Below are 17300 nucleotides of genomic sequence, written 5' to 3'. Positions count from 1 at the left end.
AAGTAATGAAGACGGAGCCCGGGGACTTTCTCCGAGTTTTGTGGTTTTAGCATTTATATTCAGGTCACTGACAGACTGAGTTAGTTTTTTGTATAGTGTACGAAGCAGAGCTCACATATGAAGCCTGGTCTAGGTCTGTAAAGACTAGCATCCTGGCACAGGCAGCCAACCCAGTGCCCAGTAGCAGCAAGTGATCAATAATTCACTGTGGGATAGGCCACTGTGGGTAGAAAAACCAACCCCTCCCTCCACCTCCTCCTACAAGACCATCCACAGCTGGCCTACTGAAGGCTTCTTCCTGAAGAGGTAAACCTGATTAAAGCCTAAATATGTATGAATCACAGTGTTTACACGCAACCATTGGCTCACCTAAAATGACCCAATATCAAATGATCACCAAGTAAAGTAAGGATGGAAGGTCCCAGGCCTGAGAAGCTCAACATGGTCTCACCAGCTTCCTGCCTCAAGTCCTTAATCACACAGATGAGGAACTGAAGGGGAGTGAAGTGGGTCTTTCCCATGGCCTGGGCTTCTGCTCCCTGCCTTACCCAGCAAGCACAGCATGGATCCTGGGGATCACCCACTAGATAAGCAACAAAGATCCATGTGGTTTTTCTGGCCTGCTTCAAAGGGCAGAGGTGGCTCTACAGGGGTTGAGAGTGGGAATTGCTGGGGGTGGGAATCCCAAGTTCCAGATCTCCTTCTACTGAAGAGCCTTTCATGATCTGGCTCTGGCACCTATGTCCTTGTCGTATACCCACCCTCACCATGCTGTCTGGCCACAGCTCACCTGACTGTTCCCTGCTTGTGCCAAGCTTATTCCACTTAGATGTTTATACCTGCTGTTCCCTCTTTGTGAAACCCTTCCTTCAGATATGCACCTGTCTCCCTTACTTCATGTGTCTGCTTAAATTTCCCCTTATCAATTCCTTATGCCTGGAACCCTACTTTATTTTTTCGCCTTAGCACTGATCACCCAGGTATATTAATTATCTGTCTCCCATCCCTCATGGCCCCATTCCTAGCCCCTACTAGAATGTAAGTTCCTTAAACGCTGGGCTTGATCAGTGATCTACTATCTCCCTAGACCCTACTATAGTGCTTAGCTCAGTAACTGTGGGACACATGAAGTACAACATGCCCAAGTCTGTATCATACTGCTAAGCATAAGAGAGAAGACAGGCAGCTCCACATGGTGAGGTGTGGCCACAGAGACACCCCCGATTACTTGCAGACCTGCAGGCTGTCTGGGGCTCCTGGGTTCTGACAATGACAGGGAGGGCAGGGACGTACAGGAGTCAAACAGTACTATATGTATCAATCAAACTTAAGATGCTGACCGCTACTGACTTGGCCACGGAAGATGGAATCTCTACCCATAATAAATGTTTGAGATGTACACATGAATGAGTAAGTGGCCATCTCCCCCACTCAGGGCTTACAGTCACACTGTGGGAAGGTCTGTTAGCATTTACACAGACTCCATCCCAATGAGGCCAGAAGGTGGTTTTAGGAAATAATTTCTGGGAACTTACTGCCAGACATGGAAAAAGTTGTAGTTGCAAAGCTTTTTCTCCCAGCATCCTCTACCATCGTGAAAGTTATAAACAAAAAGGCTAACTGCCAACTTTACAGGGCCACTTAAGTGTAGTATAAAATACCTTCAAAGCATCCATGAAAATGTCACAGTATGAACCAGGCTTGGTGGTGCATGCCTGTTAATCCCAGCACTTGGGAGGTAGAGGCAGGAGGATCAGGAGTTCAAGGTCATCTTCAGCTACCTAGTGAGGTCCAGGCCAGCCTGGATGGCATGAAACCCTGTCTTAAAAAACCAAAACAGAAAATGTATAATAAGAAAATGATTAGAGTATTGGGATTTTTAAAAAGCCATTTTACAGTCACATCTATGGAATGACTAGAATTAAAATAGCAATTTGAAAGAATGAAGACAGGTGTGAGTTTCTTGAAGGAGCAATAATGAATTTAAAGAAATCAAAGTGATACAATTTTAAAAGAAATGCAGTCACCTGAGGGTTTATGGTGCCAGGGGATTAAGAGCTTTATCCTCCCTCCCTGCCTGCCACCTCCCACTTTCCTTCTACTTTGTAACTTGCCAGACCGGCTGGCTTCCTACTCCTGGGGCAACCTAATTCAGGACCCCCAGCCCTTAGGCCTGTCCCACACCCCGGAAGCCACTCCCACCCAAGCTGGCTCAAAGGCCAGCAGAGCCTGGCCACCTCCCGTATTTCCAGCCCCGTGGCTGTGGCAAATGCTGGACCCTTGCCGTGGCTCCATTTCTCCTCAGGATCAAGACTGCTTAGGTCTCACTCTCTGAGTGGTGCTGACAGCCAGCAGCTGCTTCCATAGGACCCTACCCCTAAGGCCCACAGAGAGAAGACCTGATCCTAAGGCTAGGCCCTATCCTCCCAGCAGCAGAAAAAGACCTGGGCTCCCAGATCTACAGGTAGCTTCTCCAGTGAAATGCCCATTTCCCCTGTAGACCCTCCACCTCTTCAGATAACTCATGGTCCTGCTCTGGCCCTATATTCCCAGCCTGGCCTCACTGAGTGCCCCAGCACATCCCTGGTGGCTTCATTGGAGGACCTGCTGACTCCATACCCCAATGTCTCCCTGGCTCAGCACTGGGCTCTCACGCTCCCTGTTGATCTCAGCACTGAACACGTTCTGCCCCTCATGAACTCTGCATCTGTCCTGCTCTACGATGCCTAAGGCATTTAATGAGCCCCTCCAGTGCCCAGGCTCTCGGGCAGGTGCTTGGGGAGATAAGTATGGGGCTATTTCAAGCCCAGCTAGTCACCTTCATTGTGGTGAGTGCTCACTGGCTGCTGGGATATCCTCCAGGGCTAACCACAGCTGAAAGGGGCAGAAAGCTGCACCTTCTAAGGGATATCTGACTGTGAGGGTGACCCTGAAGGATGTATGTCAACCAACAAAATCAAGTCACCCCAACTGTCTGCAAAGCTCTGGGGGCTCTTACTGCACTGATCCATCATTACCCACAATCTGAGTGCGACAGAACCTGCCACAGCCCCGACCCAGGTCCACCTGTGCCCTCGAGGAGCGAGGAGTGGGGCAGGGATACACCAGATGTTTGGGTCTCTCCGGTTTTAGTTACCTAGTAATCAGGCCTGAAAACATAAAATGGAAAAAATTATAGAAGTAAACAATTAGTGTTGTTTGGGGGTTGCTTTTTTCTTTATTTTTTAGTTTTTGTTGTTATTGTTTTTTGTTGTTTTATTTTTTTGTAGGGCTGGAAATCAAAGGAACCCAGTACCCCAAAGGCCTGTGTAAAGTAATCAAGAGCACACCCCCACCACCCTGCCAAGTTATCTTGAGCCCTCAATTCATGTCTTCAATAACTTTTCTTTTCTCAAGAACACTGTACATTTATTTGCTAATCACTTTAGTCAAACACACTTTCAAACACAGCTGAGGTTAGAATCTTTTTGTCAGGTGGAGCCATTTCTTGTCAATAGCTATAGGTGGTCCATGAAGAGTAACTTTAGACTCATCCTCAGGCTGAGTCACCAACTCCAAGAGAACCTGGCAGGGGACCTGCTCCCTCTGGCTCCCAAGGGAGAGGAACCACTGCTTCCTCTCACCTTTGTGCTTTCTGTTTCCACAGCTTTCCCTTGGTGATGTGCTCCTAGACCTCATCCCCACCCTGGCCCTAACTTAAGGCTTGAAGAAAAGGGCGCTCATCAGAACAGTGAGTGCGAAGGAACTGTAGGAAGCATGGATGCGGTGTTCCCAGTGTTCATCGGTACTGCCATGTCTCCCCCCCGTCAACCTCACACCACATAATAACTCTTTGTTTTCTGAGATAGAATCTCATATAGTCCAGGTTGGCCTCAAACTCACCACATAGCTGAAGATGACTTTGAACTTCTGCTCTTCCTGCCTCTACCCCTTGAGTACTGAAATTACAGGTATGTGCCACCATGCCTGATTTATGCAGGATTCCTAGGGATGAAATCCAGGGCTTCAGGCATCTAGGTCATTCTACCAATTAGCTACATCCCTAGCCCTTAAATATCTTTTATTATTGTGCACTATTACAGTTTTCCATTTTATTTTTATTTGTTAAATTTCTTACTGTGTCTAATTTACAAGTTAATACACCTAAGTACGTACAGTCAGGAAAATCGACAGTATACTAGGGTTTACTGCTGTATTCTCTCCACAAGCCTCATCAGCATAAAACATGTTTTGAACAACTTACTCAAAGTGTGGTCTCCAGACCAGAAGTTTAGGATGGCAAAGTAGGTGCCTGTTAGATCAGGTCCCATTCCAGACCTCAGGAATCCACTGATGTTGAATACCCACTGAAATAGGAGAGGTTTTGCCCTTACCCCAATGCCAGCTCCCTAGATCTTCAGTTTCCTGTTTGCTTTGCTGCCAGCTGCCATCTTTTGCAGCCATTAATATCTGTGGGATGAACAAATGCTAGGGCCCACAGTTCATAGCATGTACAAACTGTAGCTCTCTCTATCCCTAAGGTCTCTGGCTCAAATCAGGGTCAAATATCACCCAGCAGGCAGAGGCTGACACCCAGCACTGTGAGTGTAATCAACTCGGAGATCTTCCTAAGACCTCATGAGGTAGGGGGTGCCACTGTCATTCCCAGAGTGCAGAAACTAAGATGCTAGGGGGCTTGGTCAGACTGAGTGGGTGGAGTCTACCGTCCTCAGCTTGCAACCTGTGAGAACACTGAGCACCATGCTGGGCAAACCCAACTCTGCTGGGGGAAGCCTTGGCACTGAGGAAGGACACTGGTAGGACAGGCCAGATAATAAAGCCCTTCAAGGATAGGTGGGAGGGGCGGAGGGAGGTTATGAAGCTGGTGGAGCACTCTGCCATCGATCCCACTTCCTTACTCAACAAACTCCACTGTCACCACTTAGGACTTGCCCTCAACCTTTCCAAAGCCACAAATGTCAGACCCCTCATCCTTGTACAGTCCTCAGTCCTCTAGAAACCCCCGGCTCCTGGAAACCCCCAGAACATCTGGTTCCCTGAAGCTGGTTCCTCAATTAGACTCACGAAGGTCAAAAGACAGCCCTGACGGGCTCCTCACAAGGCCCCGAGTCAGGCCTCTCTCCCTCTTCTATGACTGGCTCCACTTTCTCCCAGAAAGGTGTCCCTGCTAAGCAGTCTTCCCACCCGGATTCTTATTACACTCATCTCTTCCCAGAAGGATCTGAGACTTTCCTACTCCTCCCACCAACAGTCTAAGAAGCTGTTCCTCCATATGCTGAGTCCTTGGGATAGAGCTGGGTACAAGGGTGCCTCAGGCCAGGAATCCCCATAGAGGGAGGCCTTTCAAGGAGGTTTCACTCATGCACCTTCTGTACCTGGAGCCTATGGCTAAGAAAATAAAGCCTTTCTGAGTCTTTGAAAATCTTTTAATATCAAATACTCCTACAGCAAAGAATCTGCCTTTATGATCACAACCATTTAAGATCAAATTTATATAAGATGGAAAGATTAAAATTATAACACAAAACTTAAGGATTCTTGCTGGGGCTGGGGAGGTGATTGTGGATCAAGAGCTTGCCGTGCAAGTATAGACTGGAGTTCAGATCCCCAGAATCCAAAACCCATCTAAAAAGCTAGATAGGGTAGCAGCTACATGTAACACAACAACGTTAGAGCCAGAAACGGGATCCCCAGGGCAATGCCTAGTCAGACTGGCCTCATTGGTGAGCTCTGGGTTCAGTGAGACCTTGCCTCAATAACAGAGAGTGATCGAGGAAAACAATGTCATCTTTGGGCCTCGTAACACACACCACACACACACACATGGGGGGGGAGAGAGAGAGAGAGAGAGAGAGAGAGAGAGAGAGAGAGAGAGAGAGAGAGAGAGAGAGAGAGAAACTTGCAGGCTAATAGCCTGAAAACAGGTTTATCTTGGAGTACAGTTGTATCACTTGTCTGTGGGCTACATACATCTTAGCAGCATCTGGGAACTTTCTGGAAACAAAGACTGTAGAACCCAACTGAGCCCAAGGGAATGGGCAACTCCATTTAAACACGAAGCTAGAGAAGCCTGGCTTAAAGCAATGGTTGTAGGGCTAGGGAAAGGGTAGATGTCACCAGTTCATACACAGCCTGCAGAGAATACCCATAGCTCATGTGGAACACTTTCTAGGTGAGTAACATAAAGGAGACGGTGGGGCTACACAGGAGACTTACAGAGAGAGGCAGAGGGAGGAGTGTAGTGAAAAGGATAGTTTGAGAAAGGGTTGAAAGAGGGGTGGGGTGGAGGAGGGATCTGTGAGGAGTGATAGACAGGATTCATCCAGGGCAGGTGTGAGGACCAGGCCAGATGATTAGCGTTCCTAGACTGGAAGACCACCACTAATGGAGGGGGCTTTTTTTTCGGTCTTTTTGAGACAGGGTCTCCCTGTAGCCCCAGCTGGCCTGGAACTTGCTATGTAGACCAGGCTGGCCTTAAACTCACAGAGATCCACCTGCCCCTGGCTCCCAAGTGCTGGGATTAAAGGCGTGTGCCACCGCGCCCAGTTGTATGGATGGGGCATTTTGTTAAGAAAGTGGTGAGTATATACAAGACTAGAAATGTTTGGTGCTGACCAAGTAAAAGACTTAGATCTGAGAGCTTCCAAGGATGGGAGGAGGTGAGCTCACTGAGGAAGGCCCCCAAGATAAGAGGAGAAGGGACAGAGGAAGTGACAACAGGGAGGAAGCCAAGTGGGCTGGGGGCAGAGAGGAATGACACAGCAGAAGCCCTGACACAGAGGGTGTCCCCACATGGCCGCCCATGGCATAATGGGCTCACATATGAGAGGCAACCTCTGGTCTTGACAAGTGAGGGGTCCCTGTCATTCACAGCAAAGGCAGCGTCAATTGAGCAGCAGGCTATGGCTGCTATAAAAATGCCTAAACATTTACTTTAGGGGGCAAGACCATCATGGGTGCCTTCCTACACACCAATGCTTCCAGAGTATTCACAATGGCCAAAAGGCAGAAGTGGCCCAAGTGTCCATGACAGATAAACTAAATGTGCTAGCCACACACAACAGAATAGTATCCAGGCTTTAAGAAGAAACACTGACATACCCTACAACATGGGTGAAACTTGGTTTTGCTTATATAAGTGACATCAGCCAGACAGGAAAGTAAGAGCGTCTGAGTCCACTCCTATGATGTGTTCAACACAGTCATAGAGAGAAGTAGAATTGTTGATCACAGGAGCTGGAGAGGGAGGAGAAGCTGTGGTTTCACAGGTGTTATGTTTCCAACCGTGAGATGTGGATTCTGTGGCTGGATGATGGTGATGACTACACAGCAGTACAAATGGACTTAATCCCACTAACCCAGGCACTAAAAGATGGCTAACTGGCTAGGCATGGTGGCACATGCCTTTAATCTCAGCACTCAGGAGGCAGAGGCAGGTGGATCTCTGTGAGTTTGAAGTCAGCCTGGTCTACATAGCTAGTTCCAAGTCAGTCAGAGATACAAAGTAAGACCCCGTCCCCCTCAAAAAAGTTAAACAGTAAATTCTAAATTCTGCAATTTTTACCACCATTGAAGAAAATGATGCCTTGGGGCTGGAGAGACGGCTCAGTGGTTAAGCTCACTGGCTGTTCTTGGAGAGGACCTGGGTTTGGTTCCCAGCACCTACATGGCAGCTAACAACCATCCGTAACTCTAGTTTCCAGGGGAATCTAACGTCCTCTTTGACCTTTGTAGGCATCGCATGACACAGGAGCACTTAGATACATGCAGGCAATACGCTCATACACATTAAATGAGAAAAAAAAAAATGATGCCATTCCTTCATTATAGGGACAAAACCCCTGAACTTCTGGAATGGTAAGTCTGTGTCAAAAGAGGTGAAAGCCAGTCTTTTCCAGTTTCTGCTGACTGTCCCTCCAGGATGCTTGGCAGTGAAAGGGAGAAGTCTAGCAGAGACCTGGCAGGAAGGTGAGGGCCTTTTCCTCTCCAGCTGCTGGCTGGTTAGTGAAGACCTAGGACAACACCTGACACACACATTTTTCTCAGACTAGAAGGACAGAAAGGAAGGAAAGGAGCCAGGAAATGAAGACAAGCAGGAAAGGTGAGGAGGTGCCTTCAAATGCCTCCAGCACTGCAGGGTAACAGGTGGAGGTGGTAGGTCATCTGGAGAGGTGAGGAAGAGACTTGTCGAGGATGCAGAGGTCAGGAAGCTGGGGTATGAATCAACCAGGGCAAAGAGGAGTGCCCATGTGGGCAGTAGGGACAGCCTTGGGCTGTCAGGGCTGAGTGTCTCATTCCCAACCATCATCCACCTTGGGCAGCTCCTCAAAGGACCATCCCTGCACAGTGGCTCCCAGAGAAGCCGTAGCAATGTAAATTTTCTGGCTTGCGAGGATTTGAGTCTGACCAACAGAATTCAGAGTGTGGCACGGCAGTCTGAGTCTTACCAAGTCTTCCAGAAGACTCTGACATGCTGAAAATTTGAGAAACATGGCCACAGAATATAGAGATTCAATGAAAGTTCATGTTTATTTTTTATATGAAAATGGGGGGAAAAAGCCCACTAGCCTAACAACTTCTATATAAAGGAACAAGAAACGTTTAACTGCTCCAAAGCCAATGCAACTTTAAAGTTTTTTAATTTATTTTTATTTTATGTGTATGAATGTTTTACATGAATGTATGTGAGAACACCCATGTACAATGCCCACAAAGGCCAGAAAAGGATGTCAGATCCTCTGGAACTGGCATTATAGACGGTTGTCAGCTGCCATGTGGGTACTGGGAACCAAACCTGGGTGCTCTGTAAGAGCAGCCAGTGCTCTTAACAGCTGAGCCATCTCTCCAGCCCTGCAACTTATTTTTATAGTGAGAGAAATGACAAAGGGTATTAAATAATAAAGAAATATATATTGCTTTGGGGCTGGACAGATGGCTCAGAAGTTAAGAGTACTTGCTGCTCTTACAGAGGACCCAAGTTCAGTTCCCAGCACATTGGGCAGCTCACGATTACCTGTAACTCCAGCTCCAGGGATCTAATGCCTTCTTCTAGCCTCTATGAGCACCCATGCACACGTGGCATTAACTCACGCAGACACACACACACATTAAAAAAAAACTCAAGAAAACACTTGAAAACGCACGCAGCCTGTCTGATATGCTCATTTGAAGGAAATCGGAAAACAGCCAGGATCTGGGTTTGTGAGCCAGGTTTGGGGGTTGTACGATACAGGAACAAGCCCCTGCTGTGTCACCCCTGCTGTGTCACCGACTGAAGTGCCCTTGAGCATAGTGCATCACTCTCAGGACCTTAGTTTCCCCATCCGTATGAGGAAGGAGTTTGAAAAGGTTTCTCTAAGTCACCTGAAGCTTTGACACTGTGGTACTTGGTCCTGTAAAAGGTGATTCAAAGCTAAGTCTTTCCCCCATCTGTGCCTAGGGGGAAGGACATTCTTTGTTATTTGTACAGTACTGGGGGTTTGAACCTAGGACGTTCCACATGCTAGGCAATCATTCTACCACTGAGCTACATGCCCAGGCTTCTTTTTTTACTTTTTCATTTTGAGACAGGGTCTCAATAACTTTCCCAGACAGGACTTGAACATGTGCTCTTTCTGCCTCAGGCTAGAGTACCTGGGATTATAGGCCTAGGCCAACCAGCCCAGCTAGAAAGTATATTCTTAGGCAGTAATATCGAACAGTGAACTAGAAAGACTTCCCAGTACTCAGCAGGGCTAGCGCTGTGCATTCTGAGAACTAGACCAATTCTTCATTAGCTGATTCTTCTATTAAAGCCCCAGGTGCCTCTATAAAAAATACCATGGGTTAACAGCACATACCTGTGATCCCAGCACTGGGGAGGCAGAGGTTCATTGTAAGAATGAGGCCAGTCTGATCCACACAGTGAGTTCTAGGCTAGCCAGGGTTATATAAGGAGACTCTCATCTCAAACAACAACAAATCCCACTGCCCTAGGCGTTCACGAGACCAGCTTCTCAGAAAATAGCTATGTAACTTCACATTTTCATCCTGGAACACTTCTGAACCCAAGAAGTTAGGTCAGTGTTTTCCTATGGCCTGAAAAATGAGGCAGGACCAGACTGTCCAGGGCATACTTGACATTGGGAACTGAGGCTTCCAGATAAATAACCCCAGCATGACACTATTACTAGGATCCTTCCAGGTTGGGTTCCTGCCTGATTTCTCTGCATCCAAGTTCCTGTCTGGACCTACTGAGAATCTAAAGCCCAGCCTCTTGTGGCTACGCCCCCAAAGCCAACTGCTAACCATCCTGTCACAGAACTAAGGCTGGAGAGAAGGCTAGGTGGAGCTGTGCATGGTTGGGGAAAGAAGATCTGACCCAGGGAGGCTCTGGCCTCCTGTCCTACCTTGCTTATACACATGACCCTTGAATTCCACTGAAATGTGCTCAGGAGACAGCAGGCTGCCTTGCTTCTCCTTGAGTGCCTCTATGGCAAACCTGACCTGCTTCTCCATCCGGCCTGGGTCTGCAGCAAGCTCCAGGCAAGAAGGAGCATGGGAATGTAAGGGCTGAAAAGGGGGTGGGGGGGTGGCATGACAAGAGCAAGATGGGAAGGGCACATCCATGGGCAGGGTGACCACAGGTGTGGGGTGAACTTGAAAACCTAGGCCAGGTTTTTGTTTCCATCTAGATAGAGGATTAGAGGATGCCTAGAGCTGGAGGGTTTGCTAGACTGGCCCCTGCAGCTCTGATCTCAGCCTCAAAGTCACACTTGGGTATGGAGACCACATGCCCTGATGTACCCACTGTAGTCCCCGTCAAAGCCTGCCAATCAGACACAGTTATTAACAACAAGCCCTTCCACTCTCAAAATGCTCTGGTTTGGATGATACTCTTGGGCCCCTAGGCCTGCAGCATCAAAGGTGCATTTAGAGGCTATTCTAGGTTTGGAGGAGCCTCCAGAGTGAGTTCCCTTCCTCTTCAAGAGCTCCACTGGCCTTTCCAGAATCCCTGCCAAGCCATCATCCAAGGCTGCCTGTATACCTGTGCCAACAGCTGGCTAACTACCCCTGGAGAACCCACACTTTGAGGGGGGGGCTTTGTTATAAAAACAGCAGGATTCAATCCTATTTATAGTATGATTACACCAAATAATATCCCTTGTCAAGGAATGGGACGTGGGTATGGAAAGTTAGCAAAATCGCTCACTTCTCTTTCCACCTCTGTGCAGCTCACCTCTTTGCTCACCAAGTGTTGACTAAGCACACTGGACGACTGTCCAGGCTCTGTGCCTGGCACTGGGGATGCAACAATAAGTCAAAACAGAAAGTCTCAAGTTAAAGAGCCTGTCACAAAACGACTGATCTGTGCACAGCAACAGTGCCGAGGTCACGGGGGATGAGGCAAGCCCAAGAACTGCTCTACTTTGAAGAGTGCTTCAGGGACATGGTAACCAAAAGGATACAGCACAAGATCAGAGGTTTTATTTGCTTCACAAAGGACATTACTGAGGGAAGTGGCACAAGCTAGGTCTCCCAATCAGGCAGCAATACTGTAACAATATTAATTTCATGAATCTAAACTGAGTATGCGGAGGCCAGGCAGGTGGCTCAGTTGGTAGACTGCTTGCGTAGCATGCATGATGCCCTGGATTCAATCCCCAGTGTCATATAAAACCTGGTGTAGGGGCTGGGAGAGATGGCTTAGTGGTTAAAAGTGCTGGCTGCTCTTGCGGAGGACCCAGGTTCAATTCCCAGCACCCACATGGTGGCCGACAACCATCTGTAAAGTCAGTTCCAGAAGAATTCAGTGCTCTCTTCTGACCTCCACAGGCACTCCATGACACACAAGTGCACTTACATAAGTGCAGGCAATATACTCATACACATGCACGTGCACGTGTGAACAGACACTGCATGCACAAAACCTGCTGTAGCAGAGCACACATGTAAAGCTCAGTTACATAGTTTGAGATTAGCTTTTGGCTACATGAGACCTTGTCTTCAAAAAGAAAGAGAAGGAAGAGAGAGAGGGAGGGAGGGAGGAAGAGAAAGAGAGAGAAAAAGAAAGAAAAGTAAAGATTGTACAGGGAGAAAAAAACCCCAAATATTCTATTTTCTCATAATGCGGAATTTCAGCATATACATATATATGCATACTTGTAATAATAGTAATAATAAAAGATATGAAAGCGGAGGGGGACTAACTGAGGGAGGGAGGGCACCAGCAGGAGAAGGGAGGAGGCATGGGGAAGGGAATAGGGGAGTTCATAGGGACAAAATATAATGATATATATGTATGGAAAGGTTATAAACTCATTATTTTATATGCTAGCTAAGAAGTAGAATAAAATGTGTAGTATAGTTATATAGAAGAATGTGACTGCTTTTAGGAAATGTATTTGGGGGAAAGGAAGAGTCTATCCATGATCTTAAGTTAAAATAGGCTGAGAAAAAAGCATACACAGAAAGCTACAAAAAATGGGATAAAGTGGTCATTGGAAGGTGGGGGATCTGGGTAAAGAGCATATGAGAGTTCTTTGTGCTGTTCTAGTAACTTTCCTTAAGGTCTGATTGGGTCAAAGTAAAAAGTTAAAAGGAAAAAACAAAGTGTAGAGAAAGGAGGGAGGAAGGGAGAGCGGGAGAGAGAAAGAAAGATAGAGGAGAGAAACAGACTTTGCAGAGCTCCCTACACGCTGGGGAGACAGGTACTAGTACAAATAATTGCATTAATTAACTGCAAAGTTGCCAGCCTGCAAGGGGCTAGTAAGGCAAGGCTGTGGTGGACTGAGCATTTGGAGCTGAGCCCCAGAGGCTGAGCTGACCTGAGAGAAAGGAAGCTACTCTCTGGCCCTGCCCATCCCAGGCTACAGGAGGCACAGGATAGAAATCCAGGCCAGAGCAGGTGCACTGGGCCAAGGCCAATGCTAGGAGACTGGATCTGTCCTTATTCTAAGAGCACTGGGACCCTGCTGGCTACAGAGAACAGACTGGAGGTGACAGGGCATGTGGAGGCCATTGTGGTGGTAGTGGTGACAGCTGCTTCTGGGAGACACACCATCTGCACGTTTCTCCTGCCCCCAGACAAAGGGAGGGGATAAGATGGGTGAGAAGGGCTCAGACTATGTGCCCACAGTGGGCAAGGGACAGCTGCAGGAGCTGGCTGCTGTCTCTCTGGTCTGGCCCTTGAAGCTGACTCATCTGAGGGAGGCGGGTACAGAGGCCAGGCCTCCACCCCACGCCCACACCCATCACCACTCATAAACACAGCACTGAGCCAGCAGGGCCCTTGTGGACCTAGATCTTCCCTTTGGACAATCCTTCAGTCCTGAGAACCAGAGCCAATGGCCCTGACCTGGGAGTGGGCTACCATACACAGACCCTGCAATGATTCTAGGAATCTGACCCCAAAAGGAAGGGACCTTTTTTCCACACCAAATTTTAGTGGGTCATTTGCTTATTTAAAGCCACCTATTTAGAAGAAACAGGCTCTTTAAGGACCTTCACTTTACAATGACCAGACTTAGAGACTAAGAGGTCTCCAGCACTGAAAATTGATTACTACCTCCACACAGCATTTAAAAACTTGTGCATCCTGATACTTTATCAGGAGTCCTGCAGTTTCCAGGACTATCCCAATTCCAAATCTTCTGTCCTAACTTTCCACATTAAACCATCAAACTGCCTCAAAAATTCCACTCTGTCAGTATCCAAACACCTCCCAGGACTCCTCTTGCGCAGAGGCCATCGCCGACATTCTTTTTCATACTACAGATCCCAGTCTTCAGAAAATGCTGTCAGCAGAGCCCTGCCGACTCCAGAAGGAAACAAAGTCAGGGAGAAAAATCCACGGCCATCAACACTCCATGAGTACTGATTTGTTAGCTGTCTCACAGGTACTTCCAAGTGAGTCAGGGCCAAAGGTGACACTAGTATGAAAGTGTCACCCACTGTTAGGCATGCTGGGTAGTGTCCTCAGCCCTCACCTAACTTCCAAACAGCCTTCCTGGGACGGCAGCATGGTCAGAGGGTGGCAGTGAGGAGAACTAAGCAACTAAGCAGTACCTAGTGCCCAGTACAGGTTATATTAGACAGGATAACTAAACCCAGAGGCATCTCTGGCCATCCTTGAAGACTAGGCATGAGATCCACCATCCAGAGGAAGGCAAGAAAAGTCAGCACTACACTCAGGTAAGGCCTGGCCTTGCTCAGCAATTAAGTAGCACCCCAACTATGGGGGGGGGCAGGTGGTGCAGCAGTGGGCCACAGTGATACATGGAGTTCTATCTGAATTCTGAAGGTTGAGGCCAGCCTGGGCAACAAAGACCCAGTTGAAAAAAAAAAAAAAAGCTAGACAAGCTGGGCGTGGTGGTGCACACCTTTAATCCCAGCACTTGGAAGGCCGGGGCAGGGGGATCTCTGAGTTCAAGGCCAATCTGGTCTCCATAGGGAATCCAGGTCAGCTACAGCTACAGGGAGACCCTGTCTCAAAACAAACAAACAAAAAAGCTAGGCTTAGGAAGCCGCACACACCTAAAATACACAAGGTCTCCTCAGGCTCATGCTTTTGCTCCTGCTGGTCTACCCATCCCAAATGCCCTCTATGTTCAAGGTTTAATGCAAGTGCCAACTTTGGCATATTCTTTCCTGAATATTTCCTGATAACAATCTATGATGGTTAATAAGGGCTGTCAGTAGGACAGGGTCTAGAATTACCCAGGAGGCAAGCCTCTAGCACGTCTGCCAGGGATTGGGTTAAGTAAGATGGGTCGGAAGGAAGATCACCCTCAATGCAGGTGGCCTGGGGTCCCAGGCTGAATAAAAAGGAGAAAGCCATCAGACCACCATCATTCACCTCTCTCTGCTTTCTGACTGAGGATACAATGTGACCAGATGCCTTATACTCCCCTAGTCATGCCTTCCCTGACTTAAATAAAGGACGGCACCCTCAAATTGTGAGCCAAAACACGCCCTTCCTTTCTTAAGCTACTTTTGTAAAATATTTGGTCACAGCAAGGAGAAAACGAAAGCACTAACAGAATGAGTGACTGCCACCTCCAGTGTATTTACATCTGACTTGATCCCCCTTTAAAGTAGTTATCAGATGGGTGTATGGAGACACACAAGCGCACATAGGCATATGGTCTTCCCAACCTACTGTGTACTCTACTCTTTCAGTGCAGTTCAGCTTTTGGCTCTGCAGCCCTAAGGCCCGACACATAGATCGACTCAACAAACGTCTGCATTTCCTGTTGAATCTGTGCTCACAGTGGGCATTGGGATAACCAGATAACTTGGAGACAAAAGAGGCCTCAGGCACAGATACACAGAGAAGATCTATAGTCGTAAGACCTCTGGGTCCCAAAAGTTGTGACCTGACCAGATTTCAGCCAGGGGCCTATCAAGAGCTTCGTTGATTCTCCTCTATCAAAAGAAAGGAGCCACCAGTAAGCTCAGAGCCTGAGGTCCCCGGGCCCAGACAAGAGCAATGTGGACAGGATCCAGTCCTTTCTCGTCTGTCACAGAATTGGAAAGGATGCCAGAGGAAGGGCCCGCTGGGGTATGCAGAGTACAGTGACCAGCCCTGCTTTCCAGGAACTCACTGTCTGGTGACAGGAAGATGAACTCTGTGATTATGGTCAGCAGAAGGGACCACAAAACAACGGTCCCTTCCCAACGTGCCAGTCCCTGAGAACTGGGAGGAGAGAGGGTGTGCCATATCTTCCAGCTCTCTCCAGTAGGTTATATACATTCTAGAAAACAGTACCCCTGTGTGTCTGGACCTGTATGTGCTTCAGAAGGTCACAAGTCCTCTTGCTGTTGGCCCCACTCTTTGCTAGCTCGAGAGGGAGGGGAAGGGAGCAACAACACTGTAATTAAACTTGCAGGGTGCAGTCAACAAAAGCTGACACCAACTGCCATGCTGGAGGCCCAACTTCTTCCTGGGAGAGGATTTGTCTGTGACCTTGTCTCCCTGACAGGGTCGCTGAGACCTCAAACATGTTAAAAAGTACCATACCTTTGCTATGAGAACAAATGAAGGCTCTGAGCTGGGATCTTAAATTTGGTTCCCAGGGAGTAAGCCCGGAGATGTCCCTGAGACATGGATCTGTCTAGGCCTGAGCTGCAGGGAAGTTTATCCAGGTACCCCGGATTCCAGGTTGAGGTCCCTTGGCCTACTTGGCATATTCCCCGCCCCCGTACCCCAGTAGCACTACACCTGCCAAACAGAAGCATTTGCTGAGAGGCATGCCTCAGCTACTACAAATACCCTTAGTAACCTGACCTTACCCAGTCCCAGGCTCATATCTAATTTGCATACACTAGCCCCTCGTGGAGAGGGTAAATCACTAGAGACAACTCAAATCAATATAAAGTAGGAGGCTTGTTTTATTCTATGTAATTCTCTGCAAATTGGTATTCCATTAAGTGTATGTGGGATTTATGGGAGCTCGCTATATACTAGAATATTTAACTAGACCGGCCTACTCTGTCAGATAATAGATTACTGTTGTTAATTTTCAACCAGCCAATCTCAGAAAAGCTAGCAGCTTCCAATACAGTCTAGATCTTCATTTAATCATTGGGAAAGCCATCTATGTGAGGTCTCTATATGACACACAGTAGCCTGAGCTAGGAACAGGAAGCCTTGAGTTCCAGCCCAGCCACTTGAGGACTGTGCAAACAGCTACTCAGAGCCTCAATTTCCTCCTCTATAAAATGGGAGTAACAGCAGCCTGGGGAGGAGAGCTGTAAAATTCAAATGAGATGATCCATGTGCCCCCAACAACTCTAGCAGGCGTTGCAAAGGTTGGTTATTGTCATAAAAGCCCTAGGTGAAATTTCAGATAACCCAAAACTAGGGTCAGAAAGCAGAGATTATCTAAATTGATACTTCTAAAGAGGAAAAAGGAACATCCTGGGGGAGGGATACCGCTGGAATCTACCGAGCTGAGACTATCAAGGCTGCCCTGCATCCTACCGTGCACAGGCTGGCACCCACTGCAAAGAATGCTCAAACCCCAAACATTCAGTGTATGAAAGGAGACTCCATGCAAGTACTTAAAGTTAGGCCCGGCTTGGCAGAGTAGGCATCTTCCTAACTAGGCTTTACTTTGCCAAATCACCTGCTTCAATATTTGCAAGATGGCCCATCTTGCAGAAACAGTTCTTTTTGTAAGTGAGGCCCAAGTGTCAACTCCTGGAGTTTCTGCATATATAAACTGCCTTTTAAAGAGGCTGCTCTCTGCTCACCGTGCAGCTAAATGGCTTTTTCCAAAGCCCCTGCCGTCAACGCAAGTTCTCCTGGGCACAAACAC

General features: G+C 47.8%; 1 protein-coding gene across 3 annotated transcripts in view; it reads right to left on the bottom strand.

Moving 5' to 3' along the window:
- Ptpn3 (protein tyrosine phosphatase non-receptor type 3) overlaps nucleotides 1–17300 on the bottom strand; it is a 175052-nt gene that overhangs the window by 115267 nt on the left and 42485 nt on the right. The gene's annotated exons all lie outside the window — the stretch shown is intronic.

Source organism: Nannospalax galili, unplaced genomic scaffold, assembly GCF_000622305.1.
Source record: "Nannospalax galili isolate Female #2095 unplaced genomic scaffold, S.galili_v1.0 scaffold666, whole genome shotgun sequence".
Classification (NCBI taxonomy): domain Eukaryota; kingdom Metazoa; phylum Chordata; class Mammalia; order Rodentia; family Spalacidae; genus Nannospalax; species Nannospalax galili.
The sequence above is the reverse complement of the archived record's forward strand: the minus strand, read 5'-3'. Positions and strand labels throughout refer to the sequence as shown.